This window comes from Sus scrofa, chromosome 2 (assembly GCF_054392235.1).
Source record: "Sus scrofa isolate SSC_HxYL_T2T_F1_AM1 chromosome 2, Sscrofa_HxYL_maternal_Yorkshire_Landrace_v2.0, whole genome shotgun sequence".
In the NCBI taxonomy this organism is placed as follows: domain Eukaryota; kingdom Metazoa; phylum Chordata; class Mammalia; order Artiodactyla; family Suidae; genus Sus; species Sus scrofa.
In genome coordinates this window covers 80,871,002-80,888,734 of record NC_139384.1, presented here as the reverse complement: position 1 = coordinate 80,888,734, position 17,733 = coordinate 80,871,002, and the positions used below count along the sequence as shown (strand labels likewise).

At 39.1% G+C, this 17,733-nt stretch overlaps 1 protein-coding gene and 1 long non-coding RNA gene across 3 annotated transcripts in view; one reads left to right on the top strand and one right to left on the bottom strand.

Moving 5' to 3' along the window:
• The window catches only part of LOC106507293 (uncharacterized), a 68,876-nt gene extending 62,289 nt beyond the window's left edge, over positions 1 to 6,587 (top strand). The window contains exons 3-4 of the long non-coding RNA XR_014837661.1: positions 1,378 to 1,442; positions 6,448 to 6,587. This is a non-coding gene — a long non-coding RNA (uncharacterized LOC106507293). The remainder of the gene's footprint in view (positions 1 to 1,377; positions 1,443 to 6,447) is intronic.
• Positions 3,166 to 17,733, bottom strand: part of LOC100624806 (uncharacterized) — a 77,304-nt gene continuing 62,736 nt past the window's right edge. For both annotated transcript variants that reach the window (XR_014837650.1, XR_014837651.1), the window contains one exon: positions 3,166 to 4,156. The gene's annotated coding sequence lies outside the window, so the exon portion shown is untranslated. The remainder of the gene's footprint in view (positions 4,157 to 17,733) is intronic.

The following is a 17,733-nucleotide window of genomic DNA, read 5'->3' as shown; positions in this document are numbered from 1 at the left end:
CTCCCAGTGTTTTACAGTTTTTCTATAGTATTCCCTAATTGTTATTTCTGACCCCATGTGGCAACTGATATCTTTATATGCTTTCAACATTTACCCCCTTAGATACTCAGGACTTAGAAAAGTTGAAAGTGAGGCAAAATAAAGGTAAGGCTTAGATCAATCCTTCAGAGAACCACCAGGTAGGTCAAAATAAAGGATGTTAATTTTTTAGAATGAGGTTCATAAAACTCCTTCTGGAAATGGTAAATTGTACTGAGAATGTTCAGTTTTGTTTAAAAGATCTCTGTTGAGCTGGGGAGTAAAGAATGGTACCAGAGTAAATTAAGACATCATGATGTTTTATACCAAAATTCACCTGTTCTTTTCTTCATTAAGCATTCCCCCTTTTAGAAGCTTTTGTTTGGATGCCAGAATTCTGAAAAAGCTAATTCTGATCAATTTTTTCATCTATTTAACACTTTCTTGGAAGGACAGACATTTAGAGTTCTCTACTTTGCTCTTTTCATTGACTTTTTTTTTAAGGAACTAGCATTTAAGCCTCAATCACATGTGGTAGATGCATCCTAAGTAATCCAGAATTACATCATTTGAAGTAATATTGTAAAGGTCACCTACTTTCTAAAAGCCAAAACTAAATGAGTGCTAAGTTCCTTGTCAGATATTATTGTTAATAATGTAAAAATCATCCAGTGAATTAACAGTCTGACATTAATTTCTATACATAGATATTTGATTTAATTTCCTAAGATATTTAAAAGATAGACATGTATTAAAGCTAATTAGTTCCTTTGCTTTCATCAATATTTGGTTAAATATATTTATGCCTTGTGTATGACAACAGAGTTCTTAAGTATACCATATAGAGGAGATGTAGATTCAGAAAAGCCTGGGATAAAAATTCATGTAAATACATTCATAACACAGGAAGATATCTTAAACTTGTAAGTATCCATGATCATACATTTTTTTGTGTCTTTTTGCCTTTTCTAGGGCTGCTCCCATGGCATATGGAGGTTCCCAGGCTAGGGGTCCAATCAGAGCTGTAGCTGCCAGCATACGCCAGAGCCACAGCAACACTGGATTCTAACCGCGTCTGCAACCTACACCACAGCTCACAGAAACTCCGGATCCCCAACCCACTAAGCAAGGCCAGGGACTGAACCCTCAACCCCATGGTTCCCAGTTGGATTCATCAACCACTGCGCCAGGACAGGAACTCCCATGATCATACATTTCAAATGGAGACCATGTTCCCTGCTCCTAGGATTGTGTGCATATTTTGTAAGAATAGATCTGTCTAAAAATAACTCATTTATGGGGCTCAGTGTAGGGTAACAAGTAAATGTCAATTATAATTTCCTCAATATTATTTCACAGGGCACTTGGATCACAGCGTATGTGGCATCTCTGATGAAATTTCTGGGGTCAGACATGGTCAATATGTAAGTGTTGTGCATTGGGCACTTTCCAAATAAAAGTGTAGATTTTCCTAATTTTTGATTCCTATATATTTTATTATGAATTGTCTTTGGATGGTTTACAGCCTACATTAGAAAATATTTATCAGGTATAATTTCTTATTAGATAGACTTAAACAGCTCCAAATGGCAGCTTTCTTCGGATAAACATAGCACTTATAGATCTATGTATAACCAATGTGAAAGAACTCTCTGTCCATTGTGCCTAATTCTGTGGACCTTGAGGCAAAAATATGGTCATGATGATGAAGCTCAATAAAACACAACCAGATATCCTTTGATTGTCAATTCATGACCTGCATCCAAAGGACAATTACCTTCCAGGGAAGAAGCATCTCCTGGTCTATATCTCCTAGAGATCCCATTTCTGTTTTCACCAGAAACAATTCATGGAGTGCTTGGGCTGAATATACAGCATTGTAGATGATATAGCTAGAGTCAGACATGGTGATCATGTCAATGTTTATTGGTATAAACTGCAAGGAAGAATTTGTTGGGCACTCATTGATTTTCCCACATAGTGATACAGCAAGTAAACAATCAAAATGTTAAGCTACATTCTACTGAAGTAAAAGTCTTCTGGGTATTGGGAAGGATCAACTGTTTTGAGAAAGTGCTCAAAACCTGGGATTTCCCTCTTCTGGAGTGAAAAGGAGAGACTTCTATGGAAAGAGTTCAGTATATTGTCCACCTTATTCAAAACAATATCACACTTTGCCACCAAAATCCACACCTTATCCAAAGTTAAATAAAAATTATGTCCTAGGTTGAGAGTCATGAAAATTGCCTCATCACCATGTATTATATGCACTTTTGCAAATGAAGCTCTGGTCTTGGTCAAGAAATTTATGTCAGTTGATTCAAATGTTCTCTTAGGGATGGGAAACTATTCAGTAAAGTCCACACATATACCTTTCTGGAGGTTTTTTCCTTTCATCCTGTTAAGTATATCATGCCACTCCCTTCTGGTCTGCAGAGTTTCTGTTGAAAAATCTGCCGATAGCCTTATCGGGGTTCCTTTGTATGTTATTTGTTTCTTTTCCCTAGCTGCTTTCAAGATTTTCTCTTTGTCTTTAATTTGGGTCAGTTTGATTAGTATGTGTCTCAGGGTGTTCCTCCTTCGGTTTCTTTCATATGGTACTCGTTGTGCTTCCTGGATTTGAGTGAGTGATTCCTTTCCCATGTTAGGGAAGTTTTCAGCTATTATCTCTTAGAATATTTTTTCTGTCTCCTTCTCTCTCTCTCTTCTCCTTCTGGCACCCCTATAATACGGATGTTGGTGCGTTTCACGTTGTCCCAGAATTCTCTGAGACTCTCTTCATTTGTTTTCAGTCTTTTTTCTTTTCTGTTCCACATCCATAATTTCCACTAATCTGTCCTCCACCTCACTTATTCGTTCTTCTGCCTCCTGTATTCTGCTGTTAGCTGCTTCTAGTGAATTTTTTTATTTCAGTTGTTGTATTTTGCATCTCTTCTTGTTTAAGTTTGATATCTTGTATCTCTTTGGTCAGTGTTTCCTGTAAGTTATCCATCTTTGCCTCCAGTTTATTTCCAATGTCTTGCATCATCTTCAGCATCAACAGTCTAAAGTCTTTTTCCTGGAGCCTGAGAATCTCCTCATGGCTTAGCTGTTTTTCTGGGGTTTTTTCTTTCTCCCTCATTTGAGTTATAGTTCTCTGTCTTTTCATTTTGATGGGTTTTTGGTGTGGTGACCTTCTTACAGATAATAGAGTTGTAGCCTCTCTTACTTCTGATGTCTGCCCCCCTGTGGCTGAAGTCAGTATGGGGGGGCTTGCTGTAGGCTTCCTGATGGGAGGGGCTGATACCTACCCCCTGGTAGGTGGAGCCGATTCTAATCCCTCTGGGTGGGTGGGGCTTAGTCTCTGGAGGGGATTAGAGGCAGCTGTGTGCCTGAGGGGTCTTTAGGTAGCCTGTTTTCTGAGGGGTGGGGCTGTGATCCCACCTGGGTTGTTGTCTGCCCTGGGGCTTCTCAATGGCTGGCTGACGGGTGGGGCCAGATTTTCCCAAAATGGCCACCTCCAGAGAAAGGCATGGCTGTTGAATATTCCTGATAGCTTTGCTTTCAATGTCCTTCCCTCACAACAAGCCACATTCACCCCTGTTTTCCCAGGATGTCCTCCAAGAACTGTGGTCAGGTTTGACTCAGATTCCCATGGAGACTTTGCTTTGCCCTGGGACCCAGTGCACGTGAAAGTCTGTGTGCGCCTTTTAAGAATGGGGTCTCCATTTCCCCCAGTCCCATGGAGCTCTTGCGCACAAGCCCCACTGGCCTTCAATGCCAGACGCTCCAGGGGCTCTTTCTCCCAGTGCCAGATCCGCACACATGAGAGTTTGATGTGTGGCTCAGAACTCTCACTCCTGTAGGTGAGTCTCTGTGAACCAGTTAGTTTCTAGTCTGTGGAGCTTCCCACCCAGGAGGTAAGGGGTTGTTTATATCATAAAATCACCCCTCCTGCCTCTTGATGTGTCCTCTTTTTCTTCTGAAGTAGGATATCTTTTTTAAGTTTTCTGGTCCATTTGGGTGAAGAATGCTCAGCTTTTAGTTGTGAATTTTGTTGTTTTTAGGAGAGAAGTTGAGCTCTAGTCCTTCCATTCTGCCATTGTTCCTTTTTGGGGTTAGCTCCGGGGTCTTCAGGGCCGTGGAGTCCGCTTAGTGCCTGCAATGAAGGTAGGCAGCTGGCTGCAGTGCCCACGGGCTTAGCCCTTCACCTAGGCGCAGCGGGGCGGCCGCTCCACACTCTTTGGTAGCTGGTGGTGGGCGGAAGGCTGTACAGCTCATGAATAACAGAAACTGAAGGTGAACTTAGGACCACACATATACCTTTCTGTAGCATCTCTGCTTTCAGGTCCCAGAGGAAATGCTCCCCTTCCCTATCATCAGAGAAGAGAAGTGCCACCCAGGCCCAGCCAAAATGCAGCAATAACCAGACCAATCCCTGGATGAGAGAACTATCCTTACTGGCCATCTGATAAAGAGATGGAAATTGGTCTTTACCACTCAGGAAAGGGTCAAAAGGACCATATGTAGGAGTTCCCATAGTGGCACAGCAGTAAACGAATCCGACTAGGAACCATGAGGTTGCGGGTTCCATCCCTGGCCTTGCTCAGTGGGTTAAGGATCTGGCATTGCCCTGAGCTGTGGTGTAGGTTGCAGGTGTGGCTCGGATCTGGCGTTGCTGTGGCTCTGGTGTAGGCTAGTGGCTACAGCTCTGATTAGACCCCTAGCCTGGGAATCTCCACATACCATGGGTAAAGCTCTGAAAAGACACACACACACACACACACACCGACCATATGTGCCCTGAATAAGAAGGAAAAACATGATTCTAAATTTAGTGGATTTGGGTTTGTCTTCCTTTGAAAGAGGGTGAGCCAGTTCTTTCTGTGATAGAGAACTTGACCTGATTCTTTGAGAAAAAGAAGGAGACTTCAGTGGACATTATACAGTTCTCGTGTCATTTTGGACACACGAAATACTGTTTAGCTAGACCCCTTGATTTTGCAAAGGACATATGATTTCCTCAGATCAGTGGTACCAGGTTCAAGGAAAGAATTATAGAAAATGTGTAATGCTTCTTATCTCCTTTGATTTCCAGTTGAAAAAGGTATGTGCTATACAGGGTGTACAAATTCCATGGTAGTGACACCATCAGTTTTGCACTGTGGGACTTTGGGAAGGGTTATTTTCATATCAGCAATCAATAATTGATGTAAACTTGAAGCTATATATCTTTTATTATTAAACTGAATTATTGTATTTAATTTCCTACCTCAGTATTACCTAGGTTATTGTGGAATTTACAGATACATAGCCTCTCAGATTTTCTAAACATTTCTAGGACAGCATTCTTCTAATCTAATGCTGGTATGCTTAGAAGTAACGTCTCTTGCCTGCTGCTTGTTAGAGATCTACATTTAGGAAGAGATCCTGAGATGGAGAGTTCCATGTGGAAAGTGTATGGGTTGATTCTTAGAAGTATACCCGTAGAATGGAGCAAAGCAGAAATAGGAAGAAGGAAATGCTGAACCTCAGAGCTATTGCACCTGAGTCTCAGCCAATCCTCAGCATTCTCTTGAGCTTGGATAGCCTCTCAGCATTGGTCCAAGCAGGGACTAGGGTACCAGGCTTCTTTTTCCCATGTATGCTAAACTCTGGCTTCTGGCTGTGCACTGACAATATCCTCTTCTTAGCTGAGGCCATTCCCTATTTCTGAGCATTTCCTATGATGTGAAGACATATGAGCCATTATTGGTCAATATTCCAAGTATCTGTGGGATGGATGTCTTGGCCGTAAGCATGAATCTGGCTTCAAATATTGACTGTATTTCTCCTTAACCTTATGCTTCCTTCTCAGCCCAGGGAATAATCTAATCTCACAATCTGAGGAAGTCTCTGGGGTGTGTTTATAACTGGACCAAATCCATACTCATAGCTACCACCTTTCCCTTTGGATAGATAAGAAGAAAAGGCATAGAGAAGAGCAGAATATCTCTCACCAGGGCTCAGGCTCAGTCACCTGTGGGATTTTTTATAGCTCCAGAAGTGTTCCAATCTCAGCTGAAAATGCTGATGCGGTTCCTGTAAAGACGACCAAGGATTTCCTCTGTCTGTGACAGTTGTAGTTGGGGACAGTCTGATTCCCTCCAGAGAACCAAAACAGGGCATTTTCCAAAGTCTTGTGATCACTTTCAAGGGCATTGTAGAGATCATAACCCAAGGACCTGTTAGGGAGGAGGTGGGGGTTCTTGTTGATCTCCTCAATGGCAAAGAGAAAGGCCAGAACACATTGGTAGTTCTTAAATAGTCACCTAAATAGAGGGGGACAGCGTTTGGTAGAATGGTCAAGTCAAGTAATTCAGGGACAAATCCTAAGCCATTCTAAGGGAAGGGGGGAAGGGTTTTACCCTCAGGTTTCACCTTCAGAGATTCTCTTGTCTTTGCCTATAGGGATGGCATGAATATTGTCCCCAGCCCTTTGGAAGACTCTGGTAAGGCTCTCTCACTCTGAAGAGGAATATCATAATCAATTATCCTAGAGCATTTTGTCGGGAACTCTGGGTGAGGTAAATTATTATTTAGCTGGATGACATGGCTTGTCAACTGCATAGAATTGTTTTAGCATTTATAATGGAAGATGGATCATCATATGGACAAGATTGTAAGATATTCTCCTCTAGAGATGGGAGTAAAAAGTGTAAAAAAAAAAAAAAAATCTCACAAGCCATTTTGGAACGACTGTTGAATCCCAAATTTGAACTTGTTCTTACCTAAGGCTAGAAGCCAAGACATAAGCATTCCTTCCCTTCCCCAAAATGGACTGCTTTAAAAAAGTCCCTGACTTAATAGTTCCTTAGACATGTTGCAGGATTTCTATCTGATCATCATAGAGACATTTCAAGGGACTTTCACTATTAAGTCTGTTTTATTTAGTCAGGTCTTAGGAAGCTAATTTTGTTCAATTATATTTTTTTGAAAAAAACCCTCATCTGTTCTATTTTATATTCATGGATATCACTAAACTTTTAAAGTAATTTTTCTTTATGTCTCCTTTTAGACGTAACTTTTCTTATATTTCCTTAATTTCATTCACTAAAATAGAAGTTTTTTGATGTTCAAATAGCTGTAACATTTTTGTATTTCCTAAGAATAAATGTTCAATTTTTCTATGTTAATCCTTGTCTTCTCCTTTTCTTGGAATATTTTTTTGCTATTATTCTAACTTTGTTAATTACAAGCTCAATTTAAGCACATTTAAAATCAATATTTATTTGTTAATAAATTATTATAGTATCAATATTTTGATGTAAACAGTCCTTTGCCTCTCTTCCAGTGGTTTGTACTTATTCTCTCTCTCTCTCTCTTTTATTTTATTTTTTTTTTTGGTTTGTACTTATTCTCAATACTGTGGTTTTTCTAGATACTGTGTGAATTCACTTTGGGGTAATTTTTTATCCAAATATTATAAGATACTAAAAACCAGTTCCAAGTGACAGCATTACATTTTTAATTGAAATCTGTCATTTCATTGTGCTCAAATAATTTCATTCATATCATTTATACTTTGGGAATTTGAGAGGTTCTTTTTTTCTGTTTCCCAAGCATTGTTTTTATTTTTCCCCTCTATTATCTTCTGAAAGAAACTGTTTATTTTTCATATAAAAGAGAGACTTGAGATATACCATAGCCTTTGCAGACTCTTTAGATATCTCTTCTCACTCTCATGAATTTGAACTGCTACAAACTGGGAGAGATGAGTGCTTTTTTTTAACATTTATTATTTGCCTTATAAATTATTTTTTTCTTTATAAAGGAATTGAAGTATGACACTTGAAGTCAGGTTTAATGTGAACTTGTTTATCGATATCTTCCTCTAATTTAAACTTTTGATGTTAAGTTTATCACCCTACATAATAGGTAGAAAACATAAAGAGATCATAAATGTCAACAAAATTAAGTTTTTCATTTAAATTTCCCCAAAGAAGAGAAATCCCAGATATAGATCAATTTACACATGGCCTTTAGTAAACTTCAAGGTGCATATAAAATGTGAGTTACAAACTGTGTGCCACACACAAAAAATGAGAACTCTCCAGAAAATTCTCTTCAGGCTAGAATAGCTATGACACAAAGTTGGAGAATGAAAAAATGATTTTTTCCCATTCCACTGACTAATCTATATTATCCTACAAAATGTGTTAGCTAATGGTATTTTACAAGGCATCAGAATAGAAGAACATTTTATGACATAAAATGTATCCCAGCATCCAAAGCCTTGAAGAAAAAAAAAATCTATGACTTCTCCCAAACATTAAGCTAGTGATCAAACCAATTCTTGAAAAACTCTTCCAGAAAAACAAAAACTAACATTTCATATCTCATTCTGTGGAAATATACTATGCAAAATAATACAGGAAAATAATACTAGAGACAAAAATCTTTCCATACCTTTGATGCAAAATTTCTTCCCCCAAGTTTTGCATACATTTTTTCTATTATCCTTTTAATTATACATCATTTCACCATGCCTTTTAAGGCACATAGTTCGAGTATTTTAAGAAAGCATAAGAGAATATTTTGGGCAGGGCTTGTGGATATATAAAGGTCTGAGAACTGTCTTCACACTCTCTTGGTTTTTGTAGGCATAGCACATACACAGCTAGTGCCTCATCATTAAAGTCTTCCCACATATACATGTTCAGGAACAGCCTGATCAGGTGACCAAGGCAAGCTCCATCCCAGCGTCCACCTGCTGTACCAATTGTTTATCTACCTGGGGAAAGTACAGGGGAATAAGTGTGCTGGGGAGGGATGAACATTTTTTGAGTTTATCCAAGGAATCCTAGGTTGTTCCAACATTGAAAAATCAATGTAATTTACCATATTGACAAAAGAAATAAGAAAAACAAGTGATCATCAGACTACATGCAGAGAAATGTGTAGCAAATAATCTAAAATCATTTAGTGATGAATCCTTAGCAAACTAGGAGAGGAAGCACTGTCCTCAACTTGCTAAAGCATATTAACTCAAAAATTATTGCTTAGATCTCACTTTCTGGGGTACCTTGATCAAATGGGAGAAATAGACAACAATATCATAACATAGAAGACCTTAATATTCCACTTTCAACACAGAATAGATCATCCAAACAGACAATTAAGAAGGAAAGGAAATGAAAGAAGCCACTCACAAAGGTCATGTATTATATAATTCATTTAAATGAAATGCCCCAAATAGGAAAATCCATAGAGATAGGAAATTAGTGGCTCTGGTTTGGAGGGGGAGGAAAATGTGAAGAAACTGTTAATAGGTATGGAATTTCATTTTAGTGTGATACAAAATTTCCTTTTTTTCCTTTTTTTAAGGGCTGCACCCACAGCACATGGAAGTTCCTAGGACAGGGTTTGAATCATAGCTGTAGCTGCTGGCACATGCCACAGCCACTGCAACACCAGATCCAAACCCCAGCTCACAGAATTGCTGGATCCTTAAGCTGCAGAGCAAGGCTGGGGATAAAATCTGTGTCCTCATGGATGCTAGTTGGGTTCATTACCACTGAGCCACAGTGGGGACTCCCAAAATTCATGAAATATAGTAGTAGTGATGGCTGTACAACTCTGTGTATATACGAAAAGCACTGAATTGTATACTGTAAAATGCCTGATTTTATGTTATGTGAATTATGTCTCAGTAAAGCATTTACACAAAAATTCAGTGTAAGGACATACATAATTTTGAGGTAGATGAAAAAGGAAAACAAAAGTGGAAAAATGAAAGATTATTTAAATAAATGTGAGCTCTTTAATTTTCCACACTATCACATGATTGATTGACACAGTAGAAACTGGGTATCAATAGTTGTCAAATGTATGACAGGGGGCTCAAATAATTTTTAAGCAAAGGATAGTATGAATACACAAGCAAAAGACAAATACCCTGGTCAAAATGTGTTAAAGAAAAAGGCTATGACCATATATGCTTATAGGTTACAGTGGTCTAAAACCACTAGGCAACAATATTGAAATTCTATTTTCTTTTGTCTTTTTGCCATTTCTAGGGCCCCTCCCGCAGCATATGTAGGTTCCCAGGCTAGGGGTTGAATCGGAGCTCTAGCCCCCCGGCCTACACCAGAGCCACGTCTGAGACCTACACCACACCTCACGGCAACGCCGGATCCTTAACCCACTGAGCAAGGCCAGGGATCAAACTTGCAATCTCATGGTTCCTAGTCAGATTCATTAACCACTGAGCCACGATGGGAACTCCCAACAATATTGAAATTCTACTCAGCAAAGAGGTACATATAAAAATTATGGTCTAATATGTGTGCTTTTAAGTAAAGCAAAAGGCAAAATGTGGGTAAACGATGACCCTGTCCTCTACTGGCTTCATTGTGAAGTATTATTTTTCAGCACATAAGCAATTGATCTTGGAAACATACCAAAAGCTATATGAATGTTCACATGGTGTGATACAACAATTTTACAATTAACTAAAGCAGAGAAATATTCCATGCTCAGGATGAATTGATCATGACTTATTTTGTCTTTGCACAAGATAAATGACAATGTTTAAATAAATATTGACCCATCACTATGAAATGACATTTGTAGACATTAAATAATTATATAATTGTACATTACATTAAAATATGTCTACGATAAATTGTTAAATATGAGAATCAGCTTCCAGAATCAAGTTGAAAGTACAACATGTGTTAACCCACATAGTTTAGGAAAACATTCCAGAACCTGCCAACTCCATGATGCTGGCTACATTTCTGCCCAGAGGAGGGAAATCCAGAATGTTCTCTGGCAGCAGTACAAAAGGAAGGGTGGAAGTTTATCCTCCAGCCCAGTGACATTACTAAAGACTCTCACTCCTCCCCCTACAGTGGCATCATGGACAAAACAGGTTCTCTGTTCCCCATACAGTGCCTGAGATCAGAAAAGTCCCTTCATCACTGACAGTCACATCCTGCTACCGTAATCCTGGTACAGGGAAAATACTCAGTAGCTTCCATTAAGCCAATGAATGTGCATACATGAAATCACTTCCATTAAACATACCAATTCAACTTTTTGTTAAAGATACAAAAGCAAACCAAGAGGAAAAGAAACATGAAAGGTGACAGCTGGAAGGGACAAAGATTGGGAGTCTGAGGTCCTCATACAGATGAGAGAAAAGATTGAAATTCTAATCTCAAAGATCAGCAGCCCTCTAGTGCAAAGGCTTCTGCAGAAATGACTATGTTTAAAAATTCCAAAAAGGTCAAATAAGGATACAGACACCTCATGGAAACCAAGTGCATAGCTTCTAAACATCTCCTTACTTTTCTGAGGACATGGGCATGTTGATAGAGGCTGAAGAAGCACTAGCAATTCTTTCAAACAACAAAGGATAAATAGAACACAGGCTGAGATAAATATCGTTGAGTTAGCATATTAGTCAACCAAAGGCAGAGACATATATGCCACACGATTGGATAAAGTCCAGATTTTAAAATATTGTTGCTCATTTTTTGTTAAATTAATTTTACATATATTAGGACTTTAACATGTGAAATATTACCTACTTTCTTCTTTTGGCTTCCAGGATAATGAGCTGAATACCTCATTTCTGATGGGATTAAATAACTGATATTTATGGGAACTTTTTTTAGCAGTGGTAGATCCAAGACAACTCACCAGAGGTGCATGTTTCAACAATGTCTTTATCAGCAGTGGGCATCCAGGCTGAGCCATGGTCTCCTAAGTTTGGTTTCAGGCCAGGGGGATCAGTGTCTCAAAGGGATCGTGTGCCTCAGTATAAAGGTCTTGGCATCAGGAGGAGCTAGAGTTCAGAAATCTCACTAATTCTAAGAACTCCAGGGACTGATCATAGATATTGTGATAAGAGTGGACACAAAAGCTGTTTAATTCACTCCTCTGTCTTAACAAGCATGAGGAGGGAAAGTTTTAAGAAAGTAGAGAGACAAAGCAAGGATAGAACATCCAGAATCCCAGTGGTCCACATTTTTTCATTTCTGTGCAAAACAAATCATTTTCAGGGGGAAGAGTCTCACACACATGCACATGCAAAAAATAACTTACATGTTGGATGTCACTTGTTTTGGCCTGAGCATGAATGAGAGCCAGAATATGTCTGCTTTCTGGTCATGACATAAAGGGGAAAAAACCCACCCACCACAAGGTCCCCATCTCTCTAAACACTTGGCTTCAGGTATATATCACAGTCCATATAATCCATCCCCCCATGCAGAATGTAAAGGCTGCAGGAATAGGAAAAGATAAATCAAGGAAAAGTCCATGGCAGGGTCTGCCCCACAAAGAGAAAAAAGCCAGCATCCACACTTTGCTGAAGAGAAGATGGATCAGGAGCGAGTTTACAGACTCTGTTTTCAGAAAGGAAAATTTCCCTCATGTAAACACCACAGCACATAGCCACCACCACTCAGGCTGTGGAAACACTACAGAGCATGTGCCAGGTTGGTATGCCAGACAAGGCACAATAGGAGTCATGTAGGTATTTATAAGGGATAAGTTACTTATAAGTCACGGAGTTAGATCTCACCCTCATTGTCACTGTGATATGAGCAGCTTGGTTTCCCCCTCTTTTTACTGCTTCATGTCAGTCCCATAGAGGACTAGGGAGGGAGGGTCCTGTCTTGGGGCTCCACACCTGTGTCCCCCTATCCTAGTGAAAAACAATAATTAAAACATGTTTTTTTGCCTTGCCTCGGATTTCATCATGGTCTGTGACTAGCACAGTTCATCAAAGGAGGGTGACAGGGAGGTCTGGAGGAGACAAGCCCATTCTGAGATGGAGTGTTCGAGCATCCTGTGTCTTTGATTGATGTCCCTGCAAGAAGCTCATGGTGCTTGTGTTAGACTCTTGCTCTGAGGGACTAGACAGGGTTAGGACAAGCTGATGTTGGAATCAACATAGGACACTTTAGCATGATTTCAACAGATGTTTTAGCACAAAGTTAAAAAGGAATCATTAATTATTATCTATAATGGCCTTGGAACCCAAGAGGACATTTTAGCTCAAATAAATATCATATTACATCACTTCTTTTTATCTTATATCAACTATATGACTTTACTCCTTAAATGATTAAAAAAACATAGGAAACTAAATGTAAAGCCCTCAATGGAAGGACATAATATAGACTGGAATTAAGATGATTGAAATAGAGAAGAACAAAGTCAGGAATCAAAAATATGAGCCCTAAGTGAAGTAAGCCAGAAAGAAAAAGACAAATACCCCATGATATCACTTATTTGTAGAATCTAAAATATGGCATAGATGAACCTATCTGCAAAAGAGAAACAGATGATGGCCAAGGAGAGCAGACTTGTAGTTCCCCAGGGGAAGGGGGAAGGGAGTGTGATGGATGGGCAGTTTGGGGTTTTTGGATTCAGTGTTGTATTTGGAATGGAAAAGCAATGGGACCCTACTGTACAGCACGGGGAACTGTGTGTAATTATGTCACTTTGCTGTACAACAGAAATTAAAGAAACATTGTAGTTCAACTATAATAACAAATTTCAGGTCAACAACATAATAGGATCATACAATATATAATATAAAATAATGCAAGAATCAAAAAGTTGTTTCTTGGAAAAGACCAACAAAATTGACAAATTTTAACTACATTGACTAAGAAAGAAGACTTGAATTCTAAAAATAGGAAATGAATATGTGCACATTACTACTGAATTTACATTGCTTTTGAGTTTCTATTTTATTGATTTCCTCTCTTTATCATTTCCTTCCTTATTTTAATTTTTGTTGTTGTTGTTGTTCTTTTTCTAATTCATTTAGGTGGTGGGTTAAGTTGTTGACTTGAGATTTTTGTTCATTTCTGAGGAAGGCCTGTATCACTATGAACTTCCCTCTAAGCACTGCTGTTTCGGCATCCCATAGATTTTGAATGGTTGTGTCTTCATTATCATTTGTCTTGAAGTATTTTTTTTAATTTCCTTCTTGATTTCCTCATTGATCCATTGTTTTTTTAGTAGCATGTTGTTTAGTCTCCATATAGTTAGTTTTTTCTCATTTCTTTTCCTGTGGTTGATTTCTAGTTTCATGCCATTGTGGTCAGAGAAGATACTAGAAATAATTTCTATACTCTTAAATTTGTTGAGGTTAGCTTTGTGCCCCAGTATGTGGTCAATCCTTGAGAATGTTCCATGTGCACTTGAAAAGAATGTATATCCTGATTTTTATTTGGATGTAATGTCCTGAATATGCCAGTGAAGTCTAACTTTTCTATTGTGTCTGTTGCCTTATTGATTTTCTTTCTAGAGGATCTGTCTATTGATGTGAGTGGCATATTAAAGTCTCCTACTATTATTGTATTCACATCAATTTCTCCTTTTATGTCTGTTCATATTTGTTGTATGTATCTGGTTGCTCCTATATTGGGGCATATATATTGATGATTGTACTATTCTCTTCTTGAATGGATCCATTTATCATTAAATAGTGTCCTTCTTTGTCTTTAGTTATGGTCTTCATTTTAAAGTCTGAATTTTCAGAAATTGAAAACAATTATAAGAGAATTTGATACAACATTGTGTAAAAATAGGGTAGATAACCTAGATGAAATGGAAAATTTCCTAGAAATACAGACACCAAAATGGAATCATAAAGAAGTACAAAATCTGAATAGACATATAACTAGTAAAGTTATTGAATCAGTAATCGAGAAAAGGTTTAACACAGAAAAGCCCCTGGACCACATGATGTCATGGTTGAATTCTATCAAACATTGTACATATTACTTAACAAACGCTTCTCAAATATTTCCAAAAAACTGAAGGGGAGTGAGTAATTTCCAATTCATTCTATACCTTTATTACCCTGATACAAAAGTCAGGTAAAGACAATACAAGAAAAGAAAGCTACAGATCAATATCCTTTATGAATAAGAATAGAAATATTTTAAACTGGCAAACTGAATTTAGCAGCATATTACAGACAGTACATACAATAAGCAAGTGATATTTCTTGCTGGAATCAAAGCATGGTTTTCCTAAAACAATTAATATAGTACACCACACTTTTTAAATGATGGAGAAAAAACCCACAGGATTATTGCAATTGATGTAAAAAAGGGCATTTAGAAAATTCAACCCCTTTCATGATAAAAATGCTCAACAGAGTAAGAATTTAAGGCAACTTCAGTATAATAAAGGTCATATGTGAAAAAGCCACAGTTGTCATCATCGTCAATGGTGAAGGCCTGAAATTTTTCCTTTAGATCATAAACAAGAGCAAGATTCCTTTTTTGTCACTTCTACTCAGCATAGTACAGGAAGTCCTAGTCAGAGCAGTCAGAGGCAAGGAAAAGAAAGATACAAAGACATCCACATTGAGAAGGAAGAAGTGAAATTATCTCTGTTCACAGATGACATGATCTTATAAATGGAAACCTCTCTAGATTATGCACACACGTACAAAGATACAGACAGACACGATTTTAGAGCTAATAAATGAATTTAACAAAGTTTCAAGATACAGATCAACCAGAAAAATCATTTGTGTTTCTACACAGTAAACATGAACAATTCCAAAAAGATAAAATTCCTAGGAATAATTAACCAATGAGGCAAAAGACTTGTTTTCTGAAAAACTACAAAATGTTGTGGAAATTAAAGAAGATCTAATTAAATGGAAATACACCCCAGGTCATATTGGAAGACTCAATACTGTTAAAATGTCACTACTACACAAAGCAATCTACAATTCAATGCAATCACTATCAAAATTCAAATGACATTTATACAGTTATAGAAATAACCTATTCTAAAATTCCTATCAAATCTTAAGGAATTCTGCATAGCTGAAACAATCTTTAAAAAGCAAACCAGGAGTTCCCATCCTGGTGCAGTGGAAACGAATCCGGCTGGGGACCATGAGGTTGCAGGTTCGATCCCTGGCCTTGCTCAGTGGGTTAAGGATCTGGCGTTGTCATGAGCTGTGCTGTAGGCTGCAAATGCAGCATGGATCTGGTGTTGCTGTGGCTGTGGTGTAGACCAGCAGCTGTAGCTCCGATTCGACCCCTAGCCTGGGAACCTCTACGTGCCATGGGTGTGGCCCTAAAAAGCAAACCACAGTGGGAGTTACCACACCCCATGGTCTCAAAATTTACTACAAACCCTACAGTAATTAAAGCAGTGTGTTACGGGCATAGCGACCAATGGAATAGATTTTTTTTCTTTTTGCAGCCACACCTACAGCATATGGAAGTTCCCGGGCAACAGTTCAAATCAGAGCTGTAGCTGAGGCCTGTGCCACAGCCAAATCCAAACTGCATCTGTTTTCTATGCTACAGCTTGTGCAACACCAGATCCATCACCCACTGAAAGAGGCCAGGGATTGAACCTGCATCCTCACAGAGACAATGTTGGGTCTTTAACCCTCTGAGTCAGAACAGAAACTCCCCAGTGGAATAGATTTTAGAGCCCAGAAAAAGACCCTCAAATACATGGTCAAGTGATTTTCAACAAGAGTGGCAATACAATCTGTGGAAGGGACAGTTTTTTGACAAAATTACATGGGTTAAAGGGGTGAACTGACGGTGAGGTAGGCCAAGGCAGAGCCCTTGAGATAGAACTAATGCCCAGAGACATCAGCATCAGGTATCAGGTCTAATTTAAATTAATTCAGAAAACAGTACAAATGATCCTGGGAATCGCAAAGGGCCTCCTAGGTAGATGGAGAGCCATGATTTGCTTAAGGGGTGGAAGGTCCGGGAGTTGCAAGGGGCTTCCTGGGTGGGCAGAGAGCAGCAATTTTCCTAGGGGGCAGAGAAAGTTGTTTCAGAAACAACACAAACAATCCTGGGAGTCACATGTGGCCTGCTTGGTGAGCAGAGGCTCGCTGTGAAAACCCCATTGAATTAGTAAAATTATTTCAGAAACAGAGAAGTTCCCAGGAGTCAAAAATGGCCTGGTGGTTGATTGGTTTGCCTAGGGGTCTGAAAGTGAATTCAGAACAGCACAAAGGATCAAGGGAGTTGCAAAAGTTCTGGTGGGTGGGTCAAAAGCTGTGAAACACCCAGTGAAGGGGCAAAGTGAATTTAGAATTACACACTGCCCTGGATTCAGAAATGGCCCGGAGGGTCAATGGAGTGATCTTGGGAATAGCACAACTTCTGTGATCCCTGCCAACAAAGAAGCAGGGGACTGTGGAAGCAGCATGTGTTGCATCACTAGCCAAAGGAACCAAAAGGGATGTGTTGGCACACATTTTTCTTTGCAGCAGCTACAGGGATCACTCTGCTGTTGGCCTGATGGGGGGAAGGTCTACCAGAACAGTGCAGATCTTACAGCATCAGAGAGATTTTTAGCAACAGTTATGGAGAAGCCCCCACCTTGAGGCTACAGAGAATGCTCTCTAGTGTGGCCAAACAAAGGGAGTGATTACAGAAAGGTGCCTCCCCCCAGAGCTATGGAGAAGAGTCCAAAGAGCCTTCCTAACATGGGGACTGCAGAAACAGCTGCTGACATTGCCAACTACAGGAAATCATCTTGAGAGCTAGGCAGAAGCCAGTGCTGCCCCTGCCCCACCACCACAAAAGCAATCCCATGAATTGTAAACCACAGCCAACTTTCTCACTTCCCATTATTAGCAGCCATCTGGCTCCAGGGGAGGTAACACAATACCACTACTCCCATCACATGCAAACATCCTCAACAAAATATTCGCAAACCGAGTGCAAA